The 12015-nt window shown below is 34.2% G+C and overlaps 1 protein-coding gene and 1 long non-coding RNA gene across 2 annotated transcripts in view; both read right to left on the reverse strand.

Moving 5' to 3' along the window:
* Positions 1-12015, reverse strand: part of LOC128989976 (uncharacterized) — a 163268-nt gene that overhangs the window by 90467 nt on the left and 60786 nt on the right. The gene's annotated exons all lie outside the window — the stretch shown is intronic.
* Positions 8455-10662, reverse strand: LOC128989977 (uncharacterized). Its single transcript, XR_008490475.1, has 3 exons — positions 10558-10662; positions 9224-9440; positions 8455-8670 (listed from the first exon to the last, which is right to left on the reverse strand). It is a non-coding gene; the product is annotated as an uncharacterized LOC128989977 (long non-coding RNA).

Here is a 12015-nt window from a genome sequence, read left to right on the forward strand (position 1 = left end):
AAGTTCCACAGAACAAACATTATTTTAAAACTGCTTGAGTCACCTGTTCAGGTTACATAATCAATGGGTATGAAAATAAACATTTTTAGATATTCCTTAAGAAAGAAAGAGTTGTCCATTACATTAGGCCTAATGAAAAACTAATTGTCTTTTCTTGATACATTGAAATGTCAGACATCATTGTTTCCTGCAATCGGTATACTTCTACATTATAAAAAGAAATACAGTAACGTCTCAAGCCTTTTGGAACAATATGAAAGTTATTCCTCAGCTACCAGCACTAAAAAATCTCTCAAAAGTGGGAAATTGGTCGATAACACGTATAGGCCTAGTACCTTTGGAAAATATTATATGACGGATTGGTTCAGCTAAAAGTGGTGTAAGTCATGTAGGGGGTTTTGTTTGCTCAAGATATAGCCTAGTCGAAATTGCAAATCATCTTCCTCTAGGACTTTCCGAAGCAGGCATAATAGTATTGATATGATATAGTAACTGGGTAGAGAATATCAATAAACATTCCACATCTGCAAATGCATGTTTAGTAATTAAAATATTTAACACTTTTAAGACAATTGACGATTATGCACTGTCACACTTCTTAGGTCGTGTAAGGAATAATTGCATTTAATTTATATTTAGACCTGTTTTACGAATGCTTTGGTTTTCACAATACACCTTTATTTGTCAATATCATACAGCTATTCACTGAAACATATATGTTTTTTTTAAGTCAGAATATTCAATACTAAAAACAGAATTACTGTATACACAAATCAGATCAAACGTTAAAATAAAATTTTTATAGTAACCAAAACAAAATGCATGGCAAGAAATAGTTTATTGATCAATATTAAACAACTGTTTCATGAAGAATTGTCTCTAGCTTCATTTAAATGGTTTAAACTAACAGCTGTAGGAATGTTATCATTATTTTATTGCCTTCTCTGCACAAATGTAAACAATCTGCACAAATGTAAACAAAATAAATGTTGAATATTTAAGGTTTTCAGAATTTTTCACCGAAACAAATATTATACTTAAACATAATATATAAGGTACCAAATAGAAACTCTCTGGTTATTTTGGTGGTGGAACCACACTGATCGGTAAAAGAATCACAGAGAAATTGGTGAACATACATAGAAAAAAAAAACATCGCCACAAACAAATTGAGAACCTCCTCCTTTTGTTGGCAGTGGGGAAGTCGGTTAAAAATGTAAAATTTCCATGTTATTCTTATGGAAAATAAGTCAACTGTTGTAGTTGTCTTGTTAATGAACATATTTTGATCGAAATTTAACATTTAACAACAAAAAAACACTTTTCCCTCCTCCCTATTGCAGCAACTCTAAGTACACGTTAAACCAATTCTATTTAAATAGGGAATAAATCCGATATTTTAAGGTGGCATTTTAGTGTTAATCCAATAAGGCAAATATTTGCTTAGTCCGCAGGTTTGCTGCGCCGGGGGCCATTTTTTGTTCTTTTTACATCTCGTACTTGACTGCATTGTACGGCGAGTTTTTGCTAGACTTCCGATTAAAAAATGTTGCGGAATTTTGGTAATAGTTCCACATGCGGAACAGCTGACAGCGACGCACTCGAGATGTTCCCCGGAGATTTATCGTAATGTTCGCGACCGCAAACTAAGTTTTCTCGTGAAGAAGTAAAGTTTAGCGCCTCTTTCTAAATATGCTCCGCTGTAGAAACTGGATTTGGTGACGCAGTTGTAAAAATATAGATTTCTTGCCCAAAGTTGCTTTTATGGTGTCTCGTGGTGATAAAATTCAAAGAGTATCTAGAGTAAATTACAAATCTTTTATATAATTTTTGATCTGATATAAAAAAAACTCAATCACTTGTTTTTGCCTTAAAGATGCGTGTATTTTTGTTAAAAATGTTAACGAAAAATAATAGTTTAAAAAACTTTACTGAAAGTGAACACAACCAACTAAAACAGAAACATTGCTTTAACAGGGAAACAATATAGAAATAGCCGCTAATTTAGGCAGTGGAATGAACACTTTGTTGTCAAATTTGTGGCCTCGTTTGTATTCAAAACTGCCCAACCAATTACTGTATTTCCCTTTGTCCATTGCTATTTGGTTGGATTAAATATGATGGTTATCCAGGACCCTTAAAACGTTTGTGAATGGCATTTTAACGTTAGAAAATTATTCCGAATGAGCTCGTAAATAGGGACACAGGTTGAGTAGTAGTAAATTAAAAGAAGAACACAGTGCAATAATTTGAACTGAAAAGGTTCTCTAGCCAAAATGGTGGCGATTTGAAACTACGGGTTCAAGCTTGCTCAATGGAGCCACGAATAACAGAACAGAAACGGGATGGATCACAAAGATTAACTGACTTCATTGTCCCAAAAGAAAACATTTTCTATCTATAATATGTAAATGGAAATGTCAAAAACTTACAAACTAGCTGTTACGGTTTTTAGTATAGACCTCCGGGCCAGTGACGTCATTTAATTTTGTTTATGATCCATACCGTTTCTGTTCTAATATTCGTGAACCAAGCTTTGATTACCTATATTTATTTACCCAACCCGCCATGTTAAACTTCCCTATCCCAAGCGTGATGTAAACAACATCCTTTACTTCACTCGGTGAAATAATGAAACCCATTCAAATAACATTGAGAGCTCAACTTAACAAAATATATATCTATGGAGCCGACGACGTGCAATGCTAGAAATCAGCTGTGCGCTTGAATGTTATTGTTACCGGTATGCTTTAAAGTATTTTCCTAACCTAGCTTTTGTTTGTAAGAGAACGTTACTGTTAGAAGATGAGTGAAATGGATAGTTTGCCTTCAGATATAGAAAATGAATCAATTTATTATTATTCATTATTATTATTATTTATTTATCAGTTCATTATTATTTATTATTATAATGGATTATTACAAACAAAATCTAAATAAAGATACGGAGCAGAATTATATAAATATGAAGTATATTGTTTACTTTGATTGTATACTGCCCTGTATATTGTGGGGACATGAAAAATATTGTACGTTACGCGTTACGTAATAAGACGTAGTTGCACAAGATAAGACTCACTTCGCTCACTGCACAACATTCACCTGCGTGATGTAAAAACGCTCTTACTACACTTGTAACGTAAATAGCTAATTCGTAGAAAACATAGGATGATGATTGAGCGTTGAAGCAAGTACAAATAAGGGAATTATTTGTAAATGGATTAGTGATTTGCCTGGATATCGGCTGTTTGAATTGTATTGTTTGTAAATCGGTCCGGCGCTCAAAGTAATCTCTCCGACTCCGACGAAGTAATTGAATTTTATATCGCTCTCTAGAAATTATTTCAATCACATTCGTTTACAAAATAGATTATGCCTTTTGAAAAAATCATATTTTCGAAGTGGAAATACATTAACCTAGACCAAGCTTAATTACTATCCAGTATACTCAAGGTAAATTTTACTTACCGCTATCACCAATATATATGCAGCATCATACAATGATACCCAAACCACAGCAAACCTGCAGACTAAGCGAATTTCCATTTGATTGTTTACTTAAAGAAAATTCTTAAATATTGCAGTGATGCATTCCTCACTTAAATAACATTAGATTAAACGAGTACATATTCATGCTGCTACAGAGCAGGTAATAAGGTCAATTAATTTAACAGCTTATGATTATATGTGTAAATTTGCCAAATTTGATCAGAATATGTCCATAAAGAAACAAACTGTGATGGTGTACTTATTTTTTATAAGAATGGCAATGCAATTTTTAATTACAATGTTATGGAATTTTCTCCATAGCCATTAGGCGTAAAAATGTGCTTCAATATACTTAATTGTTGTTGTTCTAAAAAATGGTTCTGGGAGAAATCTAAGATTTTTCTTTTGATGGTCAAAAATAAAACAAACAACAAATTTTTCTTCATAAAGTCCCCAATAGAACCCTATTCTCACGGTTCAATCATATTGGTTCGTGAACTTATTTTAATAAATAATAATTGTAGATTTACACTAAAGCTTTATCAAAATGTAATAATTGTTTATCGAGTGTATTTAAACGGATGGTGTTTTGGCCTGTGGGGTTATCAAAATGTAAGAGTAAATTGGTCTCCGGTCTAGGTTTTACCATGGGGCTTACTGTAATAGCTTATTTCTTATTTGGAAGATTCCCAAATATTCTCAAAATAGAAGAATTTTCAAATTTAACTATGTTTATAAATCTAGTACGTTTTATGTGTTGACAAGTATTTAGATTGTAGAATATGTTTTCAATTGGAAGAAAGGAGATTTTAATTTCTTAAAACAACATTTGGAATGTTCAAAGCCCAAATTTCCCGCAATTGCTGGGCTCACAAGAGCTAATGACCTACAGTTAACTAGTACAAGTCTGGCTTTGTGCTGTTTAATGACTTCTGGTTACTTCTCACAGTGTATTATGGACTAAACTCTTTATCCACTCATTTAGCTCTCTCTAGAATTTATCGTACCAACCGTTTAGACACAATTTAGTCTTAAGATAAGGCTTTACCACAGAAAAATACATGTAATTTAAATTAAAAACAGTGTTGTGAAAAAGTATTTCTTATCGTTTACCTATGGTTGTAGAATTAATTATGTATCTTTATAAAATATAACATTTAAAATCTCATTCTATTTATCTAAACTCATAGTTTTAAATGTTGAGATTTGCTTTTAGTTTGATTGTAAGAATCACACAACCTTTTAAAAATGTGTATATACTGTTATCCTACGAATTTCAAAATAACCAAAAACATTAGTTGGTATTGTAAACCAAAATAAACCATAGTAAAATATTTACAAAACTAATTAAGCACATCAGCAAACTTGTGAGTCCAGGTCAAGAGACCTTTTTGGCTCTGAATGTTAGGCTAGGATTATACTAGGACGCTGGCGTCCGGGATGCCGGCGTCCGAGACGCTAGCGGGGCATTAAATCAAATGGGGGCGATTATACTAGGGATGCCAGCGTCGGATGCTAAAAAAGCCACCGGACGCTCGATTTTGTGCCTCCTTGGGAACGGGGCTTTATGGGGTAAAAAAGGGGTTTTGTCATATTTCTCTCTAGGCAATTTTAATTAGCTAAAAAGGATATAATTAAGTATATTAAAGTGTTTTTGTACGGTTATTAGTTACGTATAAAATTCAAATAAGTGTAAATTTAAAATTCCTATGTTATTCTTATAGAAAATATTTTTAACTGTTGGAATTTACTTGTGTATGGATATATTTTGGTCAAACTTGGCCAATTTGTTTCATACTAAGCTATTAATATTTTACTAAAAACACACAATATTAGCCTCCTTAAAGCAGCAAATCTGGGTACTCGTTAAACCTAATGTTATTTAAATAGATATAAACAAAAAGTGACAAAACATTGAAATAAAATGGCCGTCCGAGAGGCTAGCATCCCAACACAAATCACTTCATTTTAGGCTCGACTTGGGACGCCAGCATCCCGGACGCCAGCGTCCTAGTATAATCCTAGCCTTATTAGTATATAAAAGGATTAATTAAAAAGTAGCTTTTAAATAGCTTTGAGATAACTCAGAATCCCATAATCAACTTTCAATAGCTAATTATTAAAAATCACATTCTGAAAGCATGAGGTTTTTTGGCTCTGTATAATTTCTGGTAGGATTTATAACCAAGGAAGTTGGTTTAAAGTAAAGGAATAAGAAGCAAAATTAGCAAACAGTTTGTAAAAACTATGTTTTTTGATATTTTGGGTACAGTAAATTTCATAAATGGTACTTTGTTAGTTTAGTCATTATGACTAAGTTAGCTGAACTAAAATAGCATAATCTCAACGCCCCAGCAGACTGTAAAGGGATAACGGGTGGCCTTCTTTTTGAGACGACCCATGACAGGAAATATTTATATACAATTAAACTATTTAATCTATATTCAAATCGAATGCAAATTTCAAAAGATAATGTATCTATGTTCTCTGCGTAACTGTACCCAACCAAGGAAATTTTACAACAAAATTGTTAAAAAAGATATTATAGTCCAATAAGATTTGTTTTGCTAGAGGTAAACGTGTAAGACAAAATTATAATCGAGGTGGAAGCTCAACATTAACAAGATTAAACCTCTTAATCTCGCTTCATAATCTCAACACACCTAAGGTTTTGCTTGTGGTTCACTGATATAATCTCTAGTAAGGAAATATACTTATTTGAATAAAAAAGACAGTCACAAGCGTTTTCATAGCTTAATTTCTTATGTACGTTTTATAATTATTTTACTTTGGTTCCATAGAGATCCACAAGATGGAAAATAAACGTTCAAATCTTTTCATATTTACATGAATTTTTCTAATAAAATTTTGACCCAAAAACAATAGAAGGTTAGTCCGAATATTACTCTTTAGTATTTCAATTTCTCAAAACAAACGTTTTTAGTTAAGTATTTAGTTATATAAAGTCAAAAACGATGTAATATAATATTTACTTTCATGTATGGCAATGTTATATTATCATGTATGTACCTTGTTTGTATGTTGAATTTTGTAAGAACTTTCTTATTATTTAAATTAAGTTAGTTCAATAAACAACTGTCTTTGATCCTTTTTAAACTTTTATTCGTCCTTTTAAAATTTAAAATATATCGATTAATGTTTGCATATGGACACTTAAATTTCTTTTGGGATGCATGATTTTTTAATTAACTATATACTTTTCATACGCTACCTACCACAACTAAATATGGTGGCCAAGTTTCGTTGTGATAAAACTCAAACAACTTTAAAACTACTACAAAAGTCTCAAGTTATTTTTAACTAATTATTTCAAAATTATGTACTGTATTATAATACGAAACCACCATTATTTTAAAACTACCAGTTTAATGCATAAAACAATCAGTTTCGAATAAAATGAATATATGATACTATATACTGTATATTGATATAGCAAATTACAAAAACATGTTACACACATGGCATGGTTATGAACATTATGATTTAGAGCTACATGATTTGATCAAAGGGTTTTCTAATCCACCTTCAAGACGTACTAAAAACTATATATACACACAAAAACACATCGAATGTACTGCAGCAGCCAAAGCTTCAGCAGTAGTTGCTGGTCTTATAATAACTGGGGCAGTAAGCTGCTGTCCTGGAGCAGCCCTTTTTTGTCTGCTCGATATGCTACTGATTGACATTTTTATTAAGGTGGAAGCAAGAAAAACAAAGCCTAAGATGCAAAAACGTATGGAAAATTACAGGAAACAACAAAGGGAACTGTAAAATTTGTCAGGTGGTTCATAGCCATATTTTGGACCTACCTTCAGACCATATGTCCAAAAAATACTGCTTTGGAAAGCCTGTTAAAGCACTATTACCAGATAGGGAGGAATGGTTTGGCTTTTGTTTGTATAATGGGGCAGAATAAAGCAAAGCTAGTGAGGTTGTACAGCTAAAAAGGACAACTTCTTTTCAACTTTAGGTTGTGTGATAGGAATTGTACAACAGGTAAATTATATCCACCTTGTTTGAACACCCTGTATACGTGGAACAGCTAAATGAAGCATTTATAGTATATTAAAAACTGTTTATTTAGAAATATCAAAATACCAAGATATACATCAAGACTTTCCAATGAAAATACTAAATCATGTAACAATTAATTTGATTCAAGTCCGAAAATACTCTTGCACCTTTACTTTGGTTAATATTTAGAAAGCTACAGATCTTTCATAGCCATCAAAGTACAAGAGTAAAGAAGGAATACAAAAGGTCAGTTACTTGAGGTTTACTTTGATCATACTTCTTAAGAAGCTCTTTTACTGTTATTTCTTTGCTCATCAAAATACGTTAAATGTTACACTTTTGTTTAGCTTATTTTTTCAGTACGTGATTCAATAAAGAACCATTACATGCGAAATCATCGAAAATAATTATATATGCATGTAGCTGTGGTTGTTTTATAAATGTTCCTTAGTTATTTAAACCTCTGGAAACTCTACTTCCCTTACCACCTTATCTCGTGATAATAATTCTTTCTGATCAAATATATTACCAAAAAATATATTTTTCCATTTAATAACAACATCAAAACATTACACTACGCTTCGAGATAAAGTGATTTGTATTCTAATAAAGTTTTTACCACTTTGAGGTATCTAATTTGAGTTATTTTTCGTATAAAATTACTCTGACTGGAAGGAATAAGCAATTGATATCTACATTGATTGGAACTAACTATCAATACATGGTATAACCAGGTTTATGGGAAACGAACCCGTCAGTGTAATTTAATGTTAATCTTACGATCACTTTGGTCACCGCCACAGTTAGGCATTACAGGTTATTCGGATCGCAACAATGCAACTAATTGTAATTAATTATATGAGGAAACAATCTAAAGTCAGAGGTATGGGGTGGGTTATGAAAGAAACAGACGACCAAATAAAACGGTATTGAACAAATTTAATTATTAATCTACAAAACACTGATATAATACAGCAGGTATTGACAAATATACAGATGTTTGACACTGGGACACAGTGGGTAGACACAGTCCGAAGAGCTCACAGCCATTTGATTACATCACGCAGACATGATGCTATCTGTTGCAGCCTAACAGTGCTAGCAGCGCTGTCTGAAGAAGTAATGTAGAACTGGCCATACTTCTCTCTATACAACAGAGACATAATGGGTTAGAAGGTGCTCTTAAAGACTAAAATCTAAAAGTGTTCTCAGTAAACATATTTAAGCTAAGAGGCATCCTTTTATCAAACATGTATCCATTTCTTCCAGCAGTTGAACCCTAGCATGTAACTGACTTAATTAGGACGTTGAGAAACCACTTTTACAATTTACATGGTGAAACATATAGGAAATCTTCTAGTGGTGACTGCTGATTCCTAATTTGTTGCACCTCATAGTTAAATCCCCATCCGTATTACTTTGAATAGAGAATTAATACACTTGAAACACAAGAGCATAATTAAATTTTGCTTAGTCTGGTTACACAGTAAGCTAAAAGAGGATATTACCGGAGAATATTAGTGCTCTGAACTGCGGCGATTTTGTCGCAAAGCCACTCAACATGTAATTGCCGGGCTCTCAGTATCATTGCATTTCCAGATCACTCCCAATAACCATCCCAATGTATTTTTTTAGCTTTCTTTAATGATAATTAAGGTTGTTAGAACAATTTAAACAAAAAACATTTCGTCACACTCACCAGCAGAGTCTCGTGACCCCATGACAGACGCAATCCGAGGCCTGTCTTCGTCCAGCCACATCTCTCTGGCCGTCTGGGTGATGGAGAAGAGGTCGGCGATACAGCGGATCTGCAGCTTACCCCCAGGGAAACTGTCAGCAGACAACTCCATAGAGAGTGCAGACACTGTCACAGTGCCGTTGATACCTGACTGGTGTGTCACCAGGCTAGGCTCTTCCTGTGTAACATACGGACCAATAAAAATTTTGGACTGGGTAGTTATCTTCGCCGTATTTCTTAAGAATGATAATTTGGATAAAACCTTTAGGTGTGCTTATACCTGGTGGTCAGTAAAAAACCTCCTACTTTTATTGGTTCAATTAAAACAGGTTTGAGTTATTTCATCTTGCCAAATAAAGATTCATCTTACGGTAATACCATCTCGTATTTCAGTGGCATCGCCATGTGTGTTCATCACCGCAGCATTTATGAAATGAGATCATAACTCTTGTACATAAACACAAACCAAATAAATCTCTGGCCACTGCAGACAGTCCACTTTATATGAGTGTCGCCTGTGACATGTACACGACGTACTGAGACATTTTATAGCTCAGACCAACCGTCTGTAAACTATATTGGAACGCCAAAGAGAGAACAAGTAGTGTTTGTAGCTCTGGTGATAGGCGAAGCTCTCTATTCTTGAACTCTTCTAAGTGTTCTAACTTTCATTAGGTTATGTCATGAAGAAAACTCCATCCATAGAAACGTTGTAAATGATTACTGTACTTTGTTTTCCCTAATTGGTTATTATTATCGTATTTCCATAGAAAAAAGGTATCGATTTGAAATCAAACAAAAGATTGAATGAACAGCTCATTTAGCTCTTTTAGCTAGATCATGTTTTACATATAAATTATTAAAAAGCGTGGTGACGGTAATATAGGGTTAATTTTAGAGGATACATTAAATTTTAAATAGATATATATTTTTAGAATAAATAATAATTAATTGACGAATTTAGTAGTGATTTAAAATTAAATAATGATTCTCAATGATAATTCACAGATATAATAATTATAAGATAAAATAGATGTGTAATTGTCTGTCTATAGTTGGAAAGCTTCAGGCGTTTAGAAAGCCAGCAAAAAGTTATAACTACGACTATTATCAATGAAAAAAGTTCAGCTGCAGGGTTAACAATCTTATTTTCATTGCACTAGTGGTATTATCTATTGTGGGTTCGTTTATAACCTTTAATAAAAAATATAGCATGCAAATTGCTTCGGCCAATTTGCTTTGAGTAAATTGTAGACAAAATTTACATACACAGTACAATACACTTCAAATCTCACCTTCTCTCCATTAAGGTACCACGTCACGTTGGCTGGAGCGTTGGAGGGAGGTGAGGAGCAGTTACCTCTCAGAACATCTCCTACAGAGTAGCTACTTGTGTCTAGACTTATCTGTCAGTTGTAGAGTACAGTACACTTAACATCTCACCTTCTCTCTATTAAGGTACCACGTCACGTTGGCTGGAGCGTTGGAGGGAGGTGAGGAGCAGTTACCTCTCAGAACATCTCCTACAGAGTAGCTACTTGTGTCTAGACTTATTTGTCAGTTGTAGAGTACAGTACACTTAACATCTCACCTTCTCTCCATTAAGGTACCACGTCACGTTGGCTGGAGCGTTGGAGGGAGGTGAGGAGCAGTTACCTCTCAGAACATCTCCTACAGAGTAGCTACTTGTGTCTAGACTTATTTGTCAGTTGTAGAGTACAGTACACTTAACATCTCACCTTCTCTCCATTAAGGTACCACGTCACGTTGGCTGGAGCGTTGGAGGGAGGTGAGGAGCAGTTACCTCTCAGAACATCTCCTACAGAGTAGCTACTTGTGTCTACTTATCTGTCAGTTGTAGAGTACAGTACACTTAACATCTCACCTTCTCTCCATTAAGGTACCACGTCACGTTGGCTGGAGGGTTGGAGGGAGGTGAGGAACCGTTACCTCTCAGAACATCTCCTACAGAGTAGCTACTTGTGTCTAGACTTATCTGTCAGTTGTAGAGTACAGTACACTTAACATCTCACCTTCTCTCCATTAAGGTACCACGTCACGTTGGCTGGAGGGTTGGAGGGAGGTGAGGAGCAGTTACCTCTCAGAACATCTCCTACAGAATACTTTTGTCTAGACTTATCTGTCAGTTGTAGAGTACAGTACACTTAACATCTCACCTTCTCTCCATTAAGGTACCACGTCACGTTGGCTGGAGGGTTGGAGGGAGGTGAGGAGCAGTTACCTTTCAGAACATCACCTACAGAGAAGCTACTTGTGTCTACTTATCTGTCAGTTGTAGAGTACAGTACACTTAACATCTCACCTTCTCTCCATTAAGGTACCACGTCACGTTGGCTGGAGGGTTGGAGGGAGGTGAGGAGCAGTTACCTCTCAGAACATCTCCCACAGAGTAGCTATTCTTCTCTAACTTTATATTTGGCTCCCCTTGTAGCTCGTCTGTAGAACATTAAACATGTGTTGTTAATTTTGTTAATTAACGACTCTGAGTCGACCTTGAGACAGGGAAGAACCTCGTACGTATCAGTTCACATAATGATCAGTTGATCACTGCAGTGAAAGGCCATGTAGATGGCAGTTTTTTAACATTATCTTTTTACCAACCACTAAAATCCCGTACAATTCAATTATATAAATAAATTTTGTATAACCTAAAAACTCAAGAAAAGTTTTACACAGATGTTGTACATAGAAATAGCACTAGAAGACCTATATTCATGTATTCTATTCATTAG

The sequence above is a fragment of the Macrosteles quadrilineatus genome, unplaced genomic scaffold, assembly GCF_028750875.1.
Source record: "Macrosteles quadrilineatus isolate MER2022 unplaced genomic scaffold, UCM_ALF_1.0 Scaffold_3__2_contigs__length_128488019, whole genome shotgun sequence".
Taxonomy (NCBI): Eukaryota; Metazoa; Arthropoda; class Insecta; order Hemiptera; family Cicadellidae; genus Macrosteles; species Macrosteles quadrilineatus.